The following is a 17076-nucleotide window of genomic DNA, read 5'->3' on the forward strand; positions in this document are numbered from 1 at the left end:
GAGGCTAGGACTTCCAGTACTATGTTGAACAGCAGTGGTGAGAGTGGACATCCCTGTCTTGTTCCTGATCTTAGGGGAAAGGCTCCCAGTGCTTCCCCATTGAGAATGATATTTGCTGTGGGCTTTTCATAGATGGCTTTTAAGATGTCGAGGAATGTTCCCTCTATCCCTACACTCTGAAGAGTTTTGATCAGGAATGGATGCTGTATTTTGTCAAATGCTTTCTCTGCATCCAATGAGAGGATCATATGGTTCTTGGTTTTTCTCTTGCTGATATGATGAATCACATTGATTGTTTTACGGGTGTTGAACCAGCCTTGTGTCCCAGGGATAAATCCTACTTGGTCATGGTGAATAATTTTCTTAATGTATTGTTGGATCCTATTGGCCAGTATCTTGTTGAGAATTTTTGCATCCATGTTCATCAGGGATATTGGTCTGTAATTCTCCTTTTTGGCGGGGTCTTTGTCTGGCTTTGGAATTAAGGTGATGCTGGCCTCATAGAACGAATTTGGAAGTACTCCATCTCTTTCTATCTTTCCAAACAGCTTTAGGAGAATAGGTATGATTTCTTCTTTAAACGTTTGATAAAATTCTCCTGGGAAGCCATCTGGCCCTGGACTCTTGTGTTTTGGGAGGTTTTTGATGACTGCTTCAATTTCCTCCCTGGTTATTGGCCTGTTCAGGTTTTCTATTTCTTCCTGTTCCAGTTTTGGTAGTTTGTGGCTTTCCAGGAATGCGTCCATTTCTTCTAGATTGCCTAATTTATTGGCGTATAGCTGTTCATAATATGTTTTTAAAATCGTTTGTATTTCCTTGGTGTTGGTAGTGATCTCTCCTTTCTCATTCATGATTTTATTAATTTGAGTCTTCTCTCTCTTCTTTTTAATAAGGCTGGCTAATGGTTTATCTATCTTATTAATTCTTTCAAAGAACCAACTCCTGGTTTTGTTGATCTGTTCCACAGTTCTTCTGGTCTCGATTTCGTTGAGTTCTGCTCGAATCTTTATTAGCTCCCTTCTTCTCTTGGGTGTAGGATCTATTTGCTGTTTTTTCTCTAGCTCCTTTATGTGTAAGGTTAGCTTTTGTATTTGAGTTCTTTCCAGTTTTTGAATGGATGCTTGTATTGCGATGTATTTCCCCCTTAGGACTGCTTTTGCTGCATCCCAAAGATTTTGAACGGTTGTATCTTCATTCTCATTAGTTTCCATGAATCTTTTTAATTCTTCCTTAATTTCCTGGTTGACCCTTTTATCTTTTAGCAGGATGGTCCTTAACCTCCATGTGTTTGAGGTCCTTCCGAACTTCTTGTTGTGATTTAGTTCTAATTTCAAGGCATTATGGTCCGAGAATATGCAGGGGACAATCCCAATCTTTTGGTATCGGTTCAGACCCGATTTGTGACCCAATATGTGGTCTATTCTGGAGAAAGTTCCATGTGCGCTTGAGAAGAATGTGTATTCAGTTGAGTTTGGATGTAAAGTTCTGTAGATATCTGTGAAATCCATCTGGTCCAGTGTATCATTTAAAGCTCTCGTTTCTTTGGAGATGTTGTGCTTAGAAGACCTATCGAGTATAGAAAGAGCTAGATTGAAGTCACCAAGTATAAGTGTATTATTATCTAAGTATTTCTTCACTTTGGTTAATAATTGATTTATATATTTGGCAGCTCCCACATTTGGAGCATATATATTGAGGATTGTTAAGTCCTCTTGTTGAATAGATCCTTTAAGTATGATATAGTGTCCCTCTTCATCTCTCACTACAGTCTTTGGGGTAAATTTTAGTTTATCTGATATAAGGATGGCTACCCCTGCTTTCTTTTGAGGACCATTCGAATGGTAAATGGTTCTCCAACCTTTTATTTTCAGGCTGTAGGTGTCCTTCTGTCTAAAATGAGTCTCTTGTAGACAGCAAATAGATGGGTCCTGCTTTTTTATCCAGTCTGAAACCCTGCGCCTTTTGATGGGGTCATTAAGCCCGTTCACATTCAGAGTTACTATTGAGAGATATGAGTTTAGTGTCATCATGATATCTATTCAGTCTTTGTTTTTGTGGACTGTTCCACTGAACTTCTTCTTAAAGGGGAATTTTAAGAGGCCCCCTTAAAATTTCTTGCAGAGCTGGTTTGGAGGTCACATATTCTTTTAGTTGCTGCCTGTCTTGGAAGCTCTTTATCTCTCCTTCCATTTTGAATGAGAGCCTTGCTGGATAAAGTATTCTTGGTTGCATGTTCTTTTCATTTAGGACCTTGAATATATCCTGCCAGCCCTTTCTGGCCTGCCAGGTCTCTGTGGAGAGGTCTGCTGTTACCCTAATACTCCTCCCCATAAAAGTCAGGGATTTCTTGTCTCTTGCTGCTTTAAGGATCTTCTCCTTATCTTTGGAATTTGCAAGCTTCACAATTAAATGTCGAGGTGTTGAACGGTTTTTATTGATTTTAGGGGGGGATCTCTCTATTTCCTGGATCTGAATGCCTGTTTCCCTTCCCAGATTAGGAAAGTTTTCAGCTAGAATTTGTTCAAATACATATTCTGGCCCTCTGTCCCTTTCGGCGCCCTCGGGAACCCCAATTAAACGTAGGTTTTTCTTCCTCAGGCTGTCGTTTATTTCCCTTAATCTATCTTCATGATCTTTTAATTGTTTGTCTCTTTTTTCCTCAGTTTCCCTCTTTGCTGTCAACTTGTCTTCTAGGTCACTCACTCGTTCTTCCACCTCGTTAACCCTCGTCGTTAGGACTTCTAGTTTGGATTGCATCTCATTCAATTGGTTTTTAATTTCTGCCTGATTAGCTCTAAATTCTGCAGTCATGAAGTCCCTTGAGTCCTTTATACTTTTTTCTAGAGCCACCAGTAGCTGTATAATAGTGCTTCTGAATTGGCTTTCTGACATTGAATTGTAATCCAGATTTTGTAACTCTGTGGGAGAGAGGACTGTTTCTGATTCTTTCTTTTGAGGTGAGGTTTTCCTTCTAGTCATTTTGCTCAGTGCAGAGTGGCCAAAAGCAAGTTGTATTGGGAAAAAGAGAAAAAGAGAGGAGAGAAAGAAGGAAAGAAAAGAGAAAGAGGAAAAAAAAAAAAGGGAAGAAAAAGAGAAAGAAAAAGAAAGGAGAAAAAAAAAGGGGGTGGGGGAAGGAAACAAATCAAAAAGCAAAACAAAACAAAAACAAAAACAAAAACAAACAAACAAAAAAAGAACCACCGGGGAGTATCTTCTGATTCTGTGTTCTTTAAGTCCCTTGGCTTCTCCTGGAAGTTGTCAGTCTAGCTGGTGTTCTGGGGGAGGGGCCTGTTGTGCTGATTTTCAGGTGTTAGCAGTTGGGGGAGCTGCTGTGCCCCTGCCTGGTGCAGGGCTCGGTGGGGGTTGTTTACCCAGTGAGGCCGCAGGAGGAACAGCCCCAGTGGCGGGGCAGCTCTGGAAACCTGGATTCAGCTCCGGCAGGAACTCTGTCTGCAGGGCCTGGAGGCTCCGGGGCGGGGCCGCTGATGTGCTCAGCTGGGGCAGGAGCGTCCTTGCTGTCCTGGGCCCTCCCGGCCTCTGCCTGTCCCGGGGGAGGCGGGATCCTGGGCTGTGTCCCGGCGCCCTGTGCTCCGGAGCCTGCGCTGGTGGATTCGCCCTCCCGGGCCGCGCAGCCCCCTCCGCGGAGCCGCCGCCCGAGCCCCTCCGAGCTGCTCCTGGAACCGCGTAGCCCCCTCTGCACGGAGCCTCTTCCTCTGCCGGAGCCCCTCCGAGCTGCTCCCGGGGCCGCGCAGCCCCCTCCGCGGAGCCGCCGCCCGAGCCCCTTCAGCTGCTCCGGGTCCCGCCGGGTCCCGCCGTGCGCGCTGCAGCCCTTAGGGAGCTCGGCGCACTCTCCTGGGCGCGCAGTTGCTCTGTTACTGTCCCCGGGAGCCCGAGGGCCTCCTCGCCCTCCTGGTCCTGCTCCAACTCCCCACGAGCCCCTTTCCGCCCGGGAAGGTCGGTGCAGCTCCTGCGTCTCCGGGTCGGGGCTCTCCTGTCCTGGGGACACTCGCCCCGGCCTCAGCCCGGCTCCTCGCGGGGCCCCTCCCCCTTGGAGGCCTTTGTTCCTTTATTTCTTTTTCCCCGTCTTCCTACCTTGCTAGATGCGCGAACTCTTCTCACTGTAGCATTCCAGCTGGTCTCTCTTTGAATCTCAGGCCGAATTCATAGATTTTCAGGATAATTTGAAGGTTTTCTAGGTAGTTTGGTGGAGACAGGTGATTTGGAGACCCTACTTCTCCGCCATCTTGCTCCTCCCCCTCTTATAGGTTTTTTTAAAGTGAGAATTCAGTGACATAAAGTCTATAAAGTACATAGGATCATAAAAACTGATTACAAGTGACATTCACTAAATGTTAGCTGTTATTAGGAGTGTGATGGTCAGGCAAGGATGGCAGTGCTGAGAGTAGGATGAGATAAGAGCTGTGCAAAATTTAAAAAGGTACTCACTTCTTGGTGCTGACTCTGTACTTAGACTACTCTGAGTTTGGGCATTCCCTGACATTTCCGCATTCTAGGTGTTTATCTTTTCTCACCTTAGTCCTGGCTTAGTGAGAGATCAGACCATGCAGACCACGTTAAAGACTGATATTTCTCTAATGAGCAAGGGAAAATTTCTGAGAGTTTTAACCAGGTGGAGTGAATGGGGCATGCATGTGACATGCTGCAACAATTGTTTTGCAAATATCATTTGGGAAAAAAGATATGGATTGGAGGGAATCAATGTATATAGTGGCCAGTTAGGAAAGAGTTTAAATAGTCAAAGTATGAGAGGTTAGATCTTGGACAAAAAAGGTGGCAGTGGAATAGAAAGACATAAACAGTTTTGATAAATATCTAGGAATAAAACTTACAGGACTTGACAGTGAATAGCATGTGAAAGGCAGGTGAAAGATAATAAGGACGTTGCCTAGATTTTTGATGTGTATTAATGAATAGACTGTGATAACACTGAAAGAGATGATAATGCTGAATGGAATTTAGGAGAAAGAGCATGCATTTCTCCTTTGTCATGTGGAGTTTAAGATGCTTTTGAGATATTTGATGGGATGTATTTTATAGAAAGTTGGTTATTTTAGTCTGGAGTTCTGATAACAGTATGGACTGAGAAATAAATGTCCTCGGTAACTTACAGATGGTGATTAAAGATTAAGGTATGATTGGCATTGCCTTAGGGAGAGCATAAAATGATAATAAGTGGCCTTGGAATCAAGCCTGAAGAAACTCAAATATTTAATGCCTAGAAAGAGGAGGGTGACCTTACAAAGGAGATAGATAAATAGCCAGAAAGAATAGAAGAATACAAGGAATCTAGTGTCATTGAAGTTAAAAGAGTGTTTCTGGGAGAAAAGCATGTTCTGTGGGATCAGAGGAAGGAGGAAGGTCAAGGGATTGAAGACTGGAAATTTTTTGTTGCCTTTAGCATTCCAGAGGTCATTGGTTATTTTAAATAGTGAGAGATATTTCAGGGAGTGATGGAATGAAAAGTCAGATATAAGCTGAGAGCTAAGAGGTAGGTGGAATAATGGCAACAGAGCCATTTCTTTTGAGACATCTGGTTGTGAAGAGAGGGAGAGAACAATTTTTGGAGGATTCATAAGCTAAAGGAAGGGCGTTTTTTTTTTTTTTAAAGAGAAAATTGGCTGTTTAAATTTTCAAAATTTTATTAAGAGGGTTTTTTTGTTGTTGTTGTTACTGGTGCCAAGCATTGTGCTATGTGCTTTACATACATTATGACATTTAATCTTCACAGCAATCTAACAGTAGAGGGATTATTACCTCCATTCTACAAATGAAAAGGCAGGGGCTTGAAGAGGTTAAGTAACTTGCCTAAAGCCACATTATATCCCAAGTGGCAAGGAAAGATGCTGGAGCCAGTGTGACACCAAAGACTATGCACTTAACCCCTGAAGTAACCCCTATTATTGAATTTCAGCTCCACCTCCCGATCCCTTCAGTTCTGCCTGTCTTTCCTCTACGTTAGATGTCTAAGGAATCTGAGGTAACCAAAGCAACGCGGATAAAACCAGACCTCCCAGCATGCTAGAGGGACACGGAAAGTTCTTCTAAATGGCGGCGGTGGGAAGGAGGGGCAGCACTTCCGCTGGTGTCTCTGCACTTTCTCTCTGACTCTGGTGAGTTTTGGCTGCGCTGACTCTCTCCAGCCTGTTTTCTTTTAACAGCAGGGATGGGGAGTGGCGATTTGTCAGGAGATTTGGGATGGGTTGGGGGCAGGACGCTGGGAGGTTTTGTCTTTCTGGCCGCTCTACCTAACTTCTGAGGGGTGGTCGCCCAGCTCAGGGACATAATCACACTCTTTTCTATGAAACAGGAAGATTCTTTCACCAGGATCACTCACATCAAAGGGAATAATGACGGGGAAAGGAGAGGTTCTCACCGAACCTGGCTTTTTTGAGCTGTGGACAGTAGTATGGACACCTGTGCAGATGGGGTTTCTGTTTTAAAAGTTAGCATGGATTTCTTAGCGCCCCTTCAGCCTGCGTTTAGCTGCACCCCTCTAATAGGCTCTGAAGGAATCAGTGTTTGTCTCTGCCTTCACAGAATCTTGCAGCCAGGAGGGGACACGCACATTAATCAAATATAACATTTGAATCTTTTTTGTTTACTGCTCTATCTCTAACATCTAGAACGACTCTAATTTTATTAAAATGAAATAATAGTTGGGGAAAAGACACAATTATATGTTTATAATAATAGTGAGATTTATTGAATACTTGTTGTATGTCAAGCAGTGTTCTAAGTGTTTTATGTGTATTAATTCATTGTGGTATGTGATATGAAGGAAAGGCACCTAGTGCTATATAACAGAGTGACCTAACCTAGTTTGAGGGGCCAAGGAATACCTCCCCAGGTAAGTCATTTGCCCTATGATTTGAAGAAAGAGTAGGCTTTAACTAGGTGAAAAAAAGGGAGCAGAGATGGAGATTATTCTAGGCACAACATTCTAGAAATAACAGCATTTTAAAAAGTCCTGGTAAAGGGGAGAGACTTTTGCTGTACTGAGAGATTGAAAGAAGGTGTGTGTGGTTGGGCCATATAGCACTTGTAGGTCACATTATGGATTTTGATGTTTTTGTTAAAGAGTTATCAAGAGGGACACCTGGGTGGCACAGCAGTTGAACGTCTGCTCAGGGCATGATCCTGGGGTCCTGGGATTGAGTCCCACATCCGGCTCCCTGCAAGGAGTCTGCTTCTCCCTCTGCCTATGTCTCTGCCTCTCTCTCTGTGTCTCTCATGAACAAATAATTACAATCTTTAAAAAAAGAGTGGTCAAGAATTTTAAATTAGAGTATGATATCAGTTTTGCAGAAAATTCTGTCTACATTATAAATAAGAGATGGAAGAGCAGGCCTGATGTGAGTAGATCAATAGGACAATATTGTAGTAGTTCAGATATGGCATGCTAGTCACTTGTATTAGAGTAGTGGTAGTAGAGATGGAGAAAAGTGGAGAGATATAAGAGATATATAGGAGCTAAAGTCAGCAGAACTTAATGTTGTAGAGGACGTCAAAGATGACTCCCAGGGCTGGCCTGTACAACTGGTGTACAGATAGTGATACCATCTGCTAAAACCAAAGGAGGACCAGGTTGGGAGTGGGAAAGTGAAGATCATGTTATACTGACTTTGAAGTTCTTTGAGGGAAGCAACAATTATAGATGTAGGCATGTTTTTGGATTTGGTTAAGAAGTTGAGATAGTTCCTCCTGAGGACTTTTATTTTCTCAGTAAAATAAGAGGTATAGTCAGCTTCCAAGAGTGACAGGAGAGGAAACCAGGTGTTTGAAGAGTTTTTAAGTTTGAAATTGTCATTACTAGTATTTGGAGAGAGAGCTGATTAGAAAAATACAGTAAATTTATTGGACACTACTTAGGGCTTGATTGAGGTTGATGTCTGTCATTATACATGGTACTGGTCTCTCTATTCATTTTTTTTTTTTTACCAGAAGCCTGCTTGCTACTTGACTGCAGGCCTGGGTTCATCCATACTTTATTTTTTAAAAAAGATTTTATTTATTTATTCATGAGAATACACAGAGAGGAGAGAGAGAGAGGCAGAGACACAGGCAGAGGGAGAAGCAGGCTCCATGCAGGGAGCCTGACATGGGATTTGATCCCGGGTCTCCAGGATCAGGCCCTGGGCTATAGGCACGCTCAACCACTGAGCCACCAGGGCTGCCCCTCATCCATATTTTAATACAGGAAGGTTTCTTTTTTTTAAATTTTTTTTTAATTTTTATTTATTTATGATAGTCACAGAGAGAGAGAGAGAGAGAGAGAGAGAGAGAGAGAGGCAGAGACATAGGCAGAGGGAGAAGCAGGCTCCATGCACCGGGAGCCCGATGTGGGATTCGATCCTGGGTCTCCAGAATCATGCCCTGGGCCAAAGGCAGGCGCCAAACCGCTGCGCCACCCAGGGATCCCTACAGGAAGGTTTCTGAGGGTGACTGAGTAATGCTAGTGCCCTTAAATGAAGAATTGACTACAGAGGTGTGCACATATTTGCAGGTAAAGGAAGTGCATTGAGGTGAGATCTGAGATTGAGATGCTTGTAAAAACATCCAGAATGAGCAGGAGGCAAGTAGACATTTTAGTCTAGTGGTCAGCAATTAGCTCTAGACCAGAAATATATATTTGGAAGTCACCTCAACTATCAATATCAGATGAAACCATGAGTTTGAATTAATTCATCCAAAGATGTAGGAAATAGAGAGCTGATGGCCAAGGATGGGATCTTGGAAGTACTAGGAGATTGAAAAAGAAATTTCAGAAGCATAGGAAAGTAACCAGGAAAAAAAACATTAGAATCATAGACACAAAGGAAGGGGTGGGGTGTGATGCTACAAAGAGGTAAGATCAAATGAAACTGAGAAATGACTCCTTTAATTAGGACATCCTTGTTACCTTATTGAGGGCTGTGTCAGTTGTGGCAGCTGGGGGCCCAAAGAGAATAAAGCGAGACTGGATTAAAGTGAAGAATGAGGAGGGGAAAGCTATTTTGTTTGATGGTCCTTCATTTGGAAGGAAAGGAGGAGCAGAGTTTGGTAGTTAGAGAGGGGATGCAAGGGAAGGTTATTTAGGACAGAAAATACTTGAATATATTTTTTAGAATGAGGAAAACACATTAAAAAGGAAGAAAGTGAAAATGTAGGAGAGAATCAGACAATTTTTATCCTTCTAATCTCTTATTCTCAGAACAGTCCTCCAGGGAAGGTAAAATTATCCCTGTTTTGCAGATAAGGCAATGAAATTGAGAATTCCAGTCACTTTCCTTTGGTCCCACAGCTAGTAAGTGGGAGCCAGGACCTTAATCTGGTTATAACTTCAATGGTTGCACTTACACTTACAGTACCATGTCATAAATGCCTTGAACGTTGCTTTCTCTTAGGACAAAAATGTTGACATAGTAGCCTCAGTGCATTAAAAAAATTACTCTTTTAATGAAAACCCCCCTCACTCTGACAAGTAATATGAGGTTCACCTTTTCTGTAATTACTATTAGTGCCAAATGCTAAGCTGGATATTTCGTATTCATTATTTGACTTAGTTTTCACATTATGTAAAGTAGTTGTGATTACATTTACTTTATTTTTCTTTAGATTTTTATTTATTATTTATTCATGAGAGACACAGAGAGAGTGGCAGAGATATAGGCAGAGGGAGAAGCAGGCTCCCTGTTGGGAGCCTGATGTGGGACTCGATCCCAGGACCCCAGGATCATGCCCTGAATTGGAGGTAGATGCTCAACCATGGAGCCACTCAGGTGCCCCTGATTACATTTACTTTAAAGTGAGGAAACCAAGATTCACAGTGGTCACAGCTCTTGCCATACTGGACTACCACTGATTTTTTTGTTTAATTTCCCCCAAACAGACCTGTATTTTTCAAAAGTCTCTCCAAATTAGCGGACAATAAATGATACTTAAAAAAATCCGACTTTATTGATGTATAATCTACATACCATAAATTTCACTCATTTAAAGTATACAATTCAATGTTTTTTAGTATTATTCATAGAGTTGTACAGTTATCACTACAATTAATTTTAGAATGTTATAATCACCTTCAAAAGAGTGTGATTTCCATCCTCCACCCCTTCTTTAGGCAAACACAAATCAAATTTCTGACTCAAAAGATTTGCCTGTTTTGAACATTACATGCAAAAGGAATCATATAACATGTGGTCTTCTGTGATTGGCTTCTTTCACCCAGCATAATGTTTTCGAAGTTCATCCATATTATGGTATGTATCAGTACTTTATTCCTTTTTATTGCTGAACAATACTCCACTGAAGGAATGTGCCATAGTCTATCCATCCATTCATCAACTAGTGGACACATGGGCCACTTACAGCCTTTGACCACTATAAATAATGATGCTAAGAATATTTGTGTACAAGTTTTTTGTTTAGACGTATGTTTTCATTTCTCTTTGGTAGGTACCTAAAAGTGGACTTGTTGGATCATATGGAAACTCTTATGTTTCAAGTTTTGAGGAGGTACCAAATTGTTTCAAAAGAAGCTGTACTATTTTATATTCCCACTATCATTATATGAGGGTTCTAATTTTTCCACAACCTTGTCAACAATTGTTATTGCCTGTCTTTTTTATTATAGTCTTCCTAGGAGATATGCATCTTTTCATGTATTTATTGGCTATTTATATAACTGCTTTGGCAAAATGTCTACTCAGATTATTTACCCACTTAAAATATTTGGTTATTTGTCTTTTTATTATTGAGTTACAAGAGCATTACATATTCTGGGTACATCTTTTGTTGGATATATGATTTGCAAATATTTTCTGTGAGTTGTCTTTTCAGTTTCTTGAGTTTGTCTTTTGAAGCACACAAGTTTTTATTTTTGATAAAGTCCAATTCATCTAGTTTTTTTTCCTTTTTTTTTTTACTCGTGAAGCTGTTGCCTAACCCTAAGAGTTTTATAGTTTTACCACTTACATTTCAGCCTTTGATCAATTTTGAGTTAAGTTTTGCATACAGCATGAGGAATGAGCCTAATTCATTCTTTTGTATGTGAATATCAAGTTGTCCCTTATCATTTGTTGAAATGCTACTCGTTGGCAGCCCGGGTGGCTCAGTGGTTAAGCGCCGCCTTTAGCCCAGGGCATGATCCTGGAGACCCGGGATTGAGTCCCACGTCAGGCTCCCTGCATGAAGCCTGCTTCTCCCTCTGCCTGTGTCTCTGCCTCTCTCTCTCTGTCTCTGTGTCTCTCATGAATAAATAAATAAATAAATTTTTTTAAAAAAAGAAATGCTATCCTTTCCCTGTTGATTTTTCTTGGTACTCTTTTTAAAAATCAATTGACCATAAATTTAAGGGTTCATTTCTGGACTCTAAAATCCATTCCATTAATCTATATATCAATCTTTATGCCAGTACAACATTGTCTTGATTACTATAGTTTTGTTGTAAGTTTTGAAATCAAATAGTATGAATGAATTTTCCAACGTTATTCTTTTTTACAGGATTATTTTGTTTTTGTCTCTTGCATTTTAATGTGAATTTTAGCATCAGTTTCCCATGTGTGCATTTTAGAATTAATTTCTTATAAAAAATTCAGATAGGATATAATAGGAATTGCATTTAATTTGTATATCAATTTGAGGCGTATTGACATCTTAACAATATTAAGTCTTCTGGTACCTGAACATGAAATACCTTTTAATTAGTTGTGTCTTTAATTTATTTTGGTAATGTTTTATAGTTTTTAGTGTAGAAGTATTATATTTTTAAAAAATAGAATCTATTTTTTAGAGCAGTTTTAGTTTCATAGTGAAATTTAGCAGAAAGTACAGGGAGTTCCCATTTACCTTCTTCCACATATGCAGAGCCTCCTCTATTATCAACATCCCACAGAAGAATGGTACATTTATTCAATTGATAAACCTACATTGACACGTCATTGTTACTCATAGTCTCTATTTTACATTAGGGTTCATGCTTGGTGTTGTACAATATATGGGATTTCACAAATGTATGACACCTATCCCCCATTATAGTATCATACAGAATAGTTTTATTGCCCTAAAAGTTCTCTGTGCTCTGCCTATTCATCCCTCTCTCCTCCCAGCCCTTTGCAACCATAAAATATTTTACTGTCTCCATAGTTTTGACTTTTTCAGAATGCCAGATAGTTGAATTATATGTAGCTTTTTCATGTTGGCTTCTTTCACTTAGTAATATGCATTTAAGGTTTTTCCATGTTTTTTCATGGCTTGATAGCTCATTTCTTTTTGGTGCTGAATAATATCCCATTGTCTGTCCCATAGTTTATTTGTCCCTTCACCTACTGGAGGACATCTTGGTTGCTTTCAAGTGTTGGCAGTTATGAATAAAGCTGCTATAAACCATGTGCAGGTTTTTGTGTGGATATAGGTTCTCAACTCATTTGGTTAAATACCAAGGAGGATGGATTCTGAATCTCACTCTATTTTTAAAAACCTATTTTCAGGGGACCCCTGGGTGGCTCAGTGGTTTAACGCCTGCCTTTGGCCCATGGCGCGAACCTGGAGTCCTGGGATCGAGTCCCGTGTCGGGCTGCGGCATGGAGCCTGCTTCTCCCTCTGCCTGTGTCTCTGCCTCTCTCTCTCTCTATGTCTATCATGAATAAATAAATAAAATATTCAAAAAATTATTTTCAGTTCACCTGGGTGGCTCAGTTGGTTAAGCATCTGCTATCGGCTCAGGTTATGATCCCAGGGTTCTGGGATCCAGCCCCATATCAGGCTCTTTGCTCAGCAGGGAGCCTGCTTCTCCCTCTTCCTCTCCCTCTGCCTACCACTCTGCCTACTTGTACTCTCTATCAGTGTGTCAAATGATTAACAAAATTTTTAAAAAATAATTTCCAAGTGTTTTATACTTCTTAAAAAAGATGTATTTATTTATGTGAGAGAGAGAAAGAAAGAGCATGAGTGGGGGCAAGGGTAGAGAGTATCTTCAAGCAGACCCCTGATGAGCACAGAGCACGACATGGGGCTCAATCCCACAACCCATGACCTGAGCCAAAACCAAGAGTCAGAAGCTTAACTAACTGAACCACCTATATCATACATTTTTAATGCTATTACCAATGGAATTGTTTTCTTAATTTCATGTTTGTATTTCTCATTGACAGCTTATAGAAATACAGTTGGGTTTTGTATTGATTTTGTATCTTGAAACTTTGCTGAACTCATTCTTTAGTTCTAGCAGTGTTTTTGTTGATTCCATAGAAGTTTTATTTTTTATTTTTATTTTTTTACCAATTTATTTATTATTTTTTTAAATAATAAATTTATTTTTTATTGGCGTTCAATTTGCCAACATACAGAATAACACCCAGTGCTCATCCCGTCAAGTGCCCCACTCAGTGCCCATCACCTACTTACCCCCACCCCCTGCCCTCCTCCCCTTCCACCACCCCTAGTTCGTTTCCCAGAGTTAGGAGTCTTCATGTTCTGTCTCCCTTTCTGATATTTCCTACCCATTTTTTCTCCCTTCCCTTCTATTCCCTTTCACTATTATTTATATTAACCAAATGAATGAGACCATATAATGTTTGTCGTTCTCCCATTGACTTATTTCACTCAGCTTAATACCCTCCAGTTCCATTCACGTCGAAGCAAATGCTGAGTATTTGTCGTTTCTAGTGGCTGAGTAATATTCCATTGTATACATAAACCAATGAAACGCCGGGACACCTGCACCCCGATGTTTATAGCAGCAATGTCCAAAATAGCCAAACTGTGGAAGGAGCCTGAGTGTCCATCGAAAGATGAATCCATAGAAGTTTTAATGTATTGCATCATGCTATCTGCAAATAAAGATAGCTTTAGTTCTTCTTTCCAATCTGGATTCTAATCTTTCTTTTTCTTGCTTGATTTCTGTAGTCAGAACTTACTTATATAAAAATTTAAAAACTGTATTTAAATTCAATTTAGTTTACATATAGTGTAATATTACTTTCAGGAGTAGAATTTAGTGATTCATCATTTACACAGCCACTGCTCATTACATCAAGTGTCCTCCTTAATGCCCATCACACAATCACCCCATCCCCCACCCACATCCCTCCAGCAACCCTCAGTTTGTTTCCTATACTTAAGTGTCTCTTATGGTTTGCCTCCCTGTTTTTTTTTCCCTCTCTGTTTTAATCTTATTCTATTTTTCCTTCCCTTCTCCTATATTCATCTGTTTTTTTTCTTAAATTCCATATATGAGTCAAATCATATGGTATTTGTCTTTCTCTGACTGACCTATTTCGCTTACCATAATACCCTCTAGTTCCATCCACATTGTCAAAAATGAAAAGATTTCATTGTTTTTGACATCTGAGTAATATTCCATTATATATATACATATACATATATACATATACGTACTTATATATGTATATATACACTTATAAATGTATATATGTATATGTATATACTTATATATGTGTATATATTTATTTTATTTTCTTTTAAAAAATTTTTTTATTAGAGTTCAATTTGCCAACATTTAGCATAACACCCAGTGCTCATCCCACCAAGTGCCCCCCTCGGTGCCCATCACCCAGTCATTCCAACCCCCCACCCACCTCCCCTTCCACTACCCATGGTTCATTTCCCAGAGTTAGGTGTCTCTCATGTTTTGTCACCCTCACTGATATTTTCATTCATTTTGTCTCCTTTCCCTTTATTCGCTTTCACTAATTTTTATATTCCCCAAATGAATGAGACCATATAATGTTTGTCCTTTTCCGACTGACTTACTTCACTCAGCATAATACCCTCCAGGTCCATCCATGTTGAAGCAAATGGTGGGTATTTGTCATTTATAATGGCTGAGGAATATTCCATTGTATACATAGACCACATCTCCTTTACCCATTCATCTTTCGATGGACACCAAGGCTCCTTCCACAGTTTGGCTATTGTGGACATTGCTGCTATGAACATTGGGGTGCAGGTGTCTCCGCGTTCCACTGTATCTGTATCTTTGGGGTAACTCCAGCAGTGCAATTGCTGGGTCGTAGGGCAGATCTATTTTTAACTCTTTGAGGAAACTCCACACAGTTTTCCAGAGTGGCTGTACCCGTTCACATTCCCACCAACACTGCAAGAGGGTTTCCCTTTCTCCACATCCTTTCAAACATTTGTTCTTTCCTGTCTTGTTTATTTTCACCATTCTCATGGGTGTGAGGTGGTAACTCTCATTGTGGTTTTGATTTGTATTTCCTGATGGCAAGTGATGTGGAGCATTTTCTCATGTGCTTGTGGGTCATGTCCATCTCTTCCTCTGTGAAACTTCTGTTCATGTCTTTTGCCCATTTCATGATTCGATGGTTTCTTTGGTGTTGAGTTTAATAAGTTCTTTATAGATCTTGGATACTAGCCCTTTATCTGATAGGTCATTTGCAAATATTTTCTCCCATTCTGTAGGTTGTCTTTTAGTTTTGTTGACTGTTTCTTTGGCTGTGCAGAAGCTTTTTATCTTGATGAAGTCCCAATAATCATTTCTGATTTTGTTTTTCTTGCCTTCATGGATGTATCTTGCAAGAAGTTGCAGTGGCCAAGTTCAAAAAGTGTGTTGCCTGTGTTCTTCTCTAGGATTTTGATGGAGTCTTGTCTCACATTTAGATCTTTCATCCATTTTGAGTTTATCTTTGTGTATGATGTAAGAGAATGGTCTAGTTTCATTCTTGTGCATGTGCACGTCCAATTTTCCCAGCACCATTTATTGAAGAAACTGTGTTTTTTCGAGTGGATAATTTTTCCTCCTTTGTCAAATATTAGTTGACCATAAAGTTGAGGGTCCACTTCTGGATTCTCTATTCTGTTCCATTGATCTGTGTGTCTGTTTTTGTGCCAGTACCACACTGTCCTGATGACCACAGCTTTGTAGTACAACCTGAAATCTGGCATTGTGATGCCCCCAGATATGGTTTTCTTTTTTAAAATTACCCTGGCTATTTGCAGTCTTTTCTGATTCCACACAAATTTTAAGATAATTTTTCCAACTCTCTGAAGAAAGTCCATGGTATTTTGATAGGGATTGCATTACATGTGTAAATTGCCCTGGGAAGAATTGACATATTCACAATATTAATTCTGCCAATCCATGAGCATGGAATATTTTTCCATCTCTTTGTGTCTTCCTCAATTTCTTGCAGAAGTGTTCTGTAGTTTTTAGGGTATAGATCCTTTCCCTCTTTGGTTAGGTTTATTCCTAGGTATCTTATGCTTTTGGGTGCAATTGTAAATGGGATTGACTCCTGAATTTCTCTTTCTTCAGTCTCATTGCTAGTGTATAGAAATGCCACTGATTTCTGGGCATTGATTTTGTATCCTGCCACACTGCCGAATTGCTGTATGAGTTCTAGCAATCTTGGGGTGGAGTCTTTTGGGCTTTCTATGTAGAATATCATGTCATCTGTGAAGAGGGAGAGTTTGACTTCTTCTTTGCCCATTTCAATGCCTTTTATTTCTTTTTGTTGCCTGATTACTGAGGCTAGGACTTCTAGTACTATGTTGAATAGCAGTGGTGAGAGTGGACATCCCTGACTTGTTCCTGATCTTAGGGGAAAGGTTCCCAGTGTTTCCCATTGAGAATGACATTTGCTGTGGGCATTTCGGAGATGGCTTTTAAGATGCTGAGGAATGTTCCCTCTATCCTTACACTCTGAAGAGTTTTGATCAGGCATCGATGCTGTATTTTGTCAAATGCTTTCTCTGCATCTATTGAAAGGGTCATGTCTTGTCTTTTTCTCTAGCTGATATGATCAATCACTTTGATTGTTTTACGAGTGTTGAACCAGCCTTGCATCCCGGGGATAAATGCCACTTGGTCATGGTGAATAATCTTCTTAATGTATTGTGGATCCTATTGGCTAGTACCTTGTTGAGAATTTTTGCATCTGTGGTCCTCAGGGATGTTGGTCTATAATTTTCCTTTTTGGTGGGGTCTGTGTCTGGTTTTGGAATTAAGGTAATGCTGGCCTCATAGAACGAATTTGGAAGTACTCCATCTCTTTCTATCTTTCCAAACAGCTTTAGTAGAATAGGTATGGTTTCTTC

The 17076-nt window shown here is 40.2% G+C and overlaps 1 protein-coding gene across 14 annotated transcripts in view; it reads left to right on the forward strand.

Moving 5' to 3' along the window:
- The first annotated feature begins 5858 nt into the window (after positions 1 to 5858).
- The window catches only part of EZHIP (EZH inhibitory protein), a 104008-nt gene continuing 92790 nt past the window's right edge, over positions 5859 to 17076 (forward strand). For 6 of the 14 annotated variants that reach the window (XR_012026087.1, XR_012026093.1, XR_012026097.1 and 3 more), the window contains exons 1-2: positions 5859 to 6131; positions 10456 to 10515. The gene's annotated coding sequence lies outside the window, so the exon portion shown is untranslated. Of the gene's footprint in view, positions 6132 to 10120; positions 10260 to 10455; positions 10516 to 17076 lie in introns of all 14 variants that reach the window. The other 8 variants (XR_012026095.1, XR_012026088.1, XR_012026092.1 and 5 more) reach the window with 3 other exon arrangements.

The sequence above is a fragment of the Canis lupus genome, chromosome X (genome assembly GCF_048164855.1).
Source record: "Canis lupus baileyi chromosome X, mCanLup2.hap1, whole genome shotgun sequence".
NCBI lineage: Eukaryota > Metazoa > Chordata > Mammalia > Carnivora > Canidae > Canis > Canis lupus.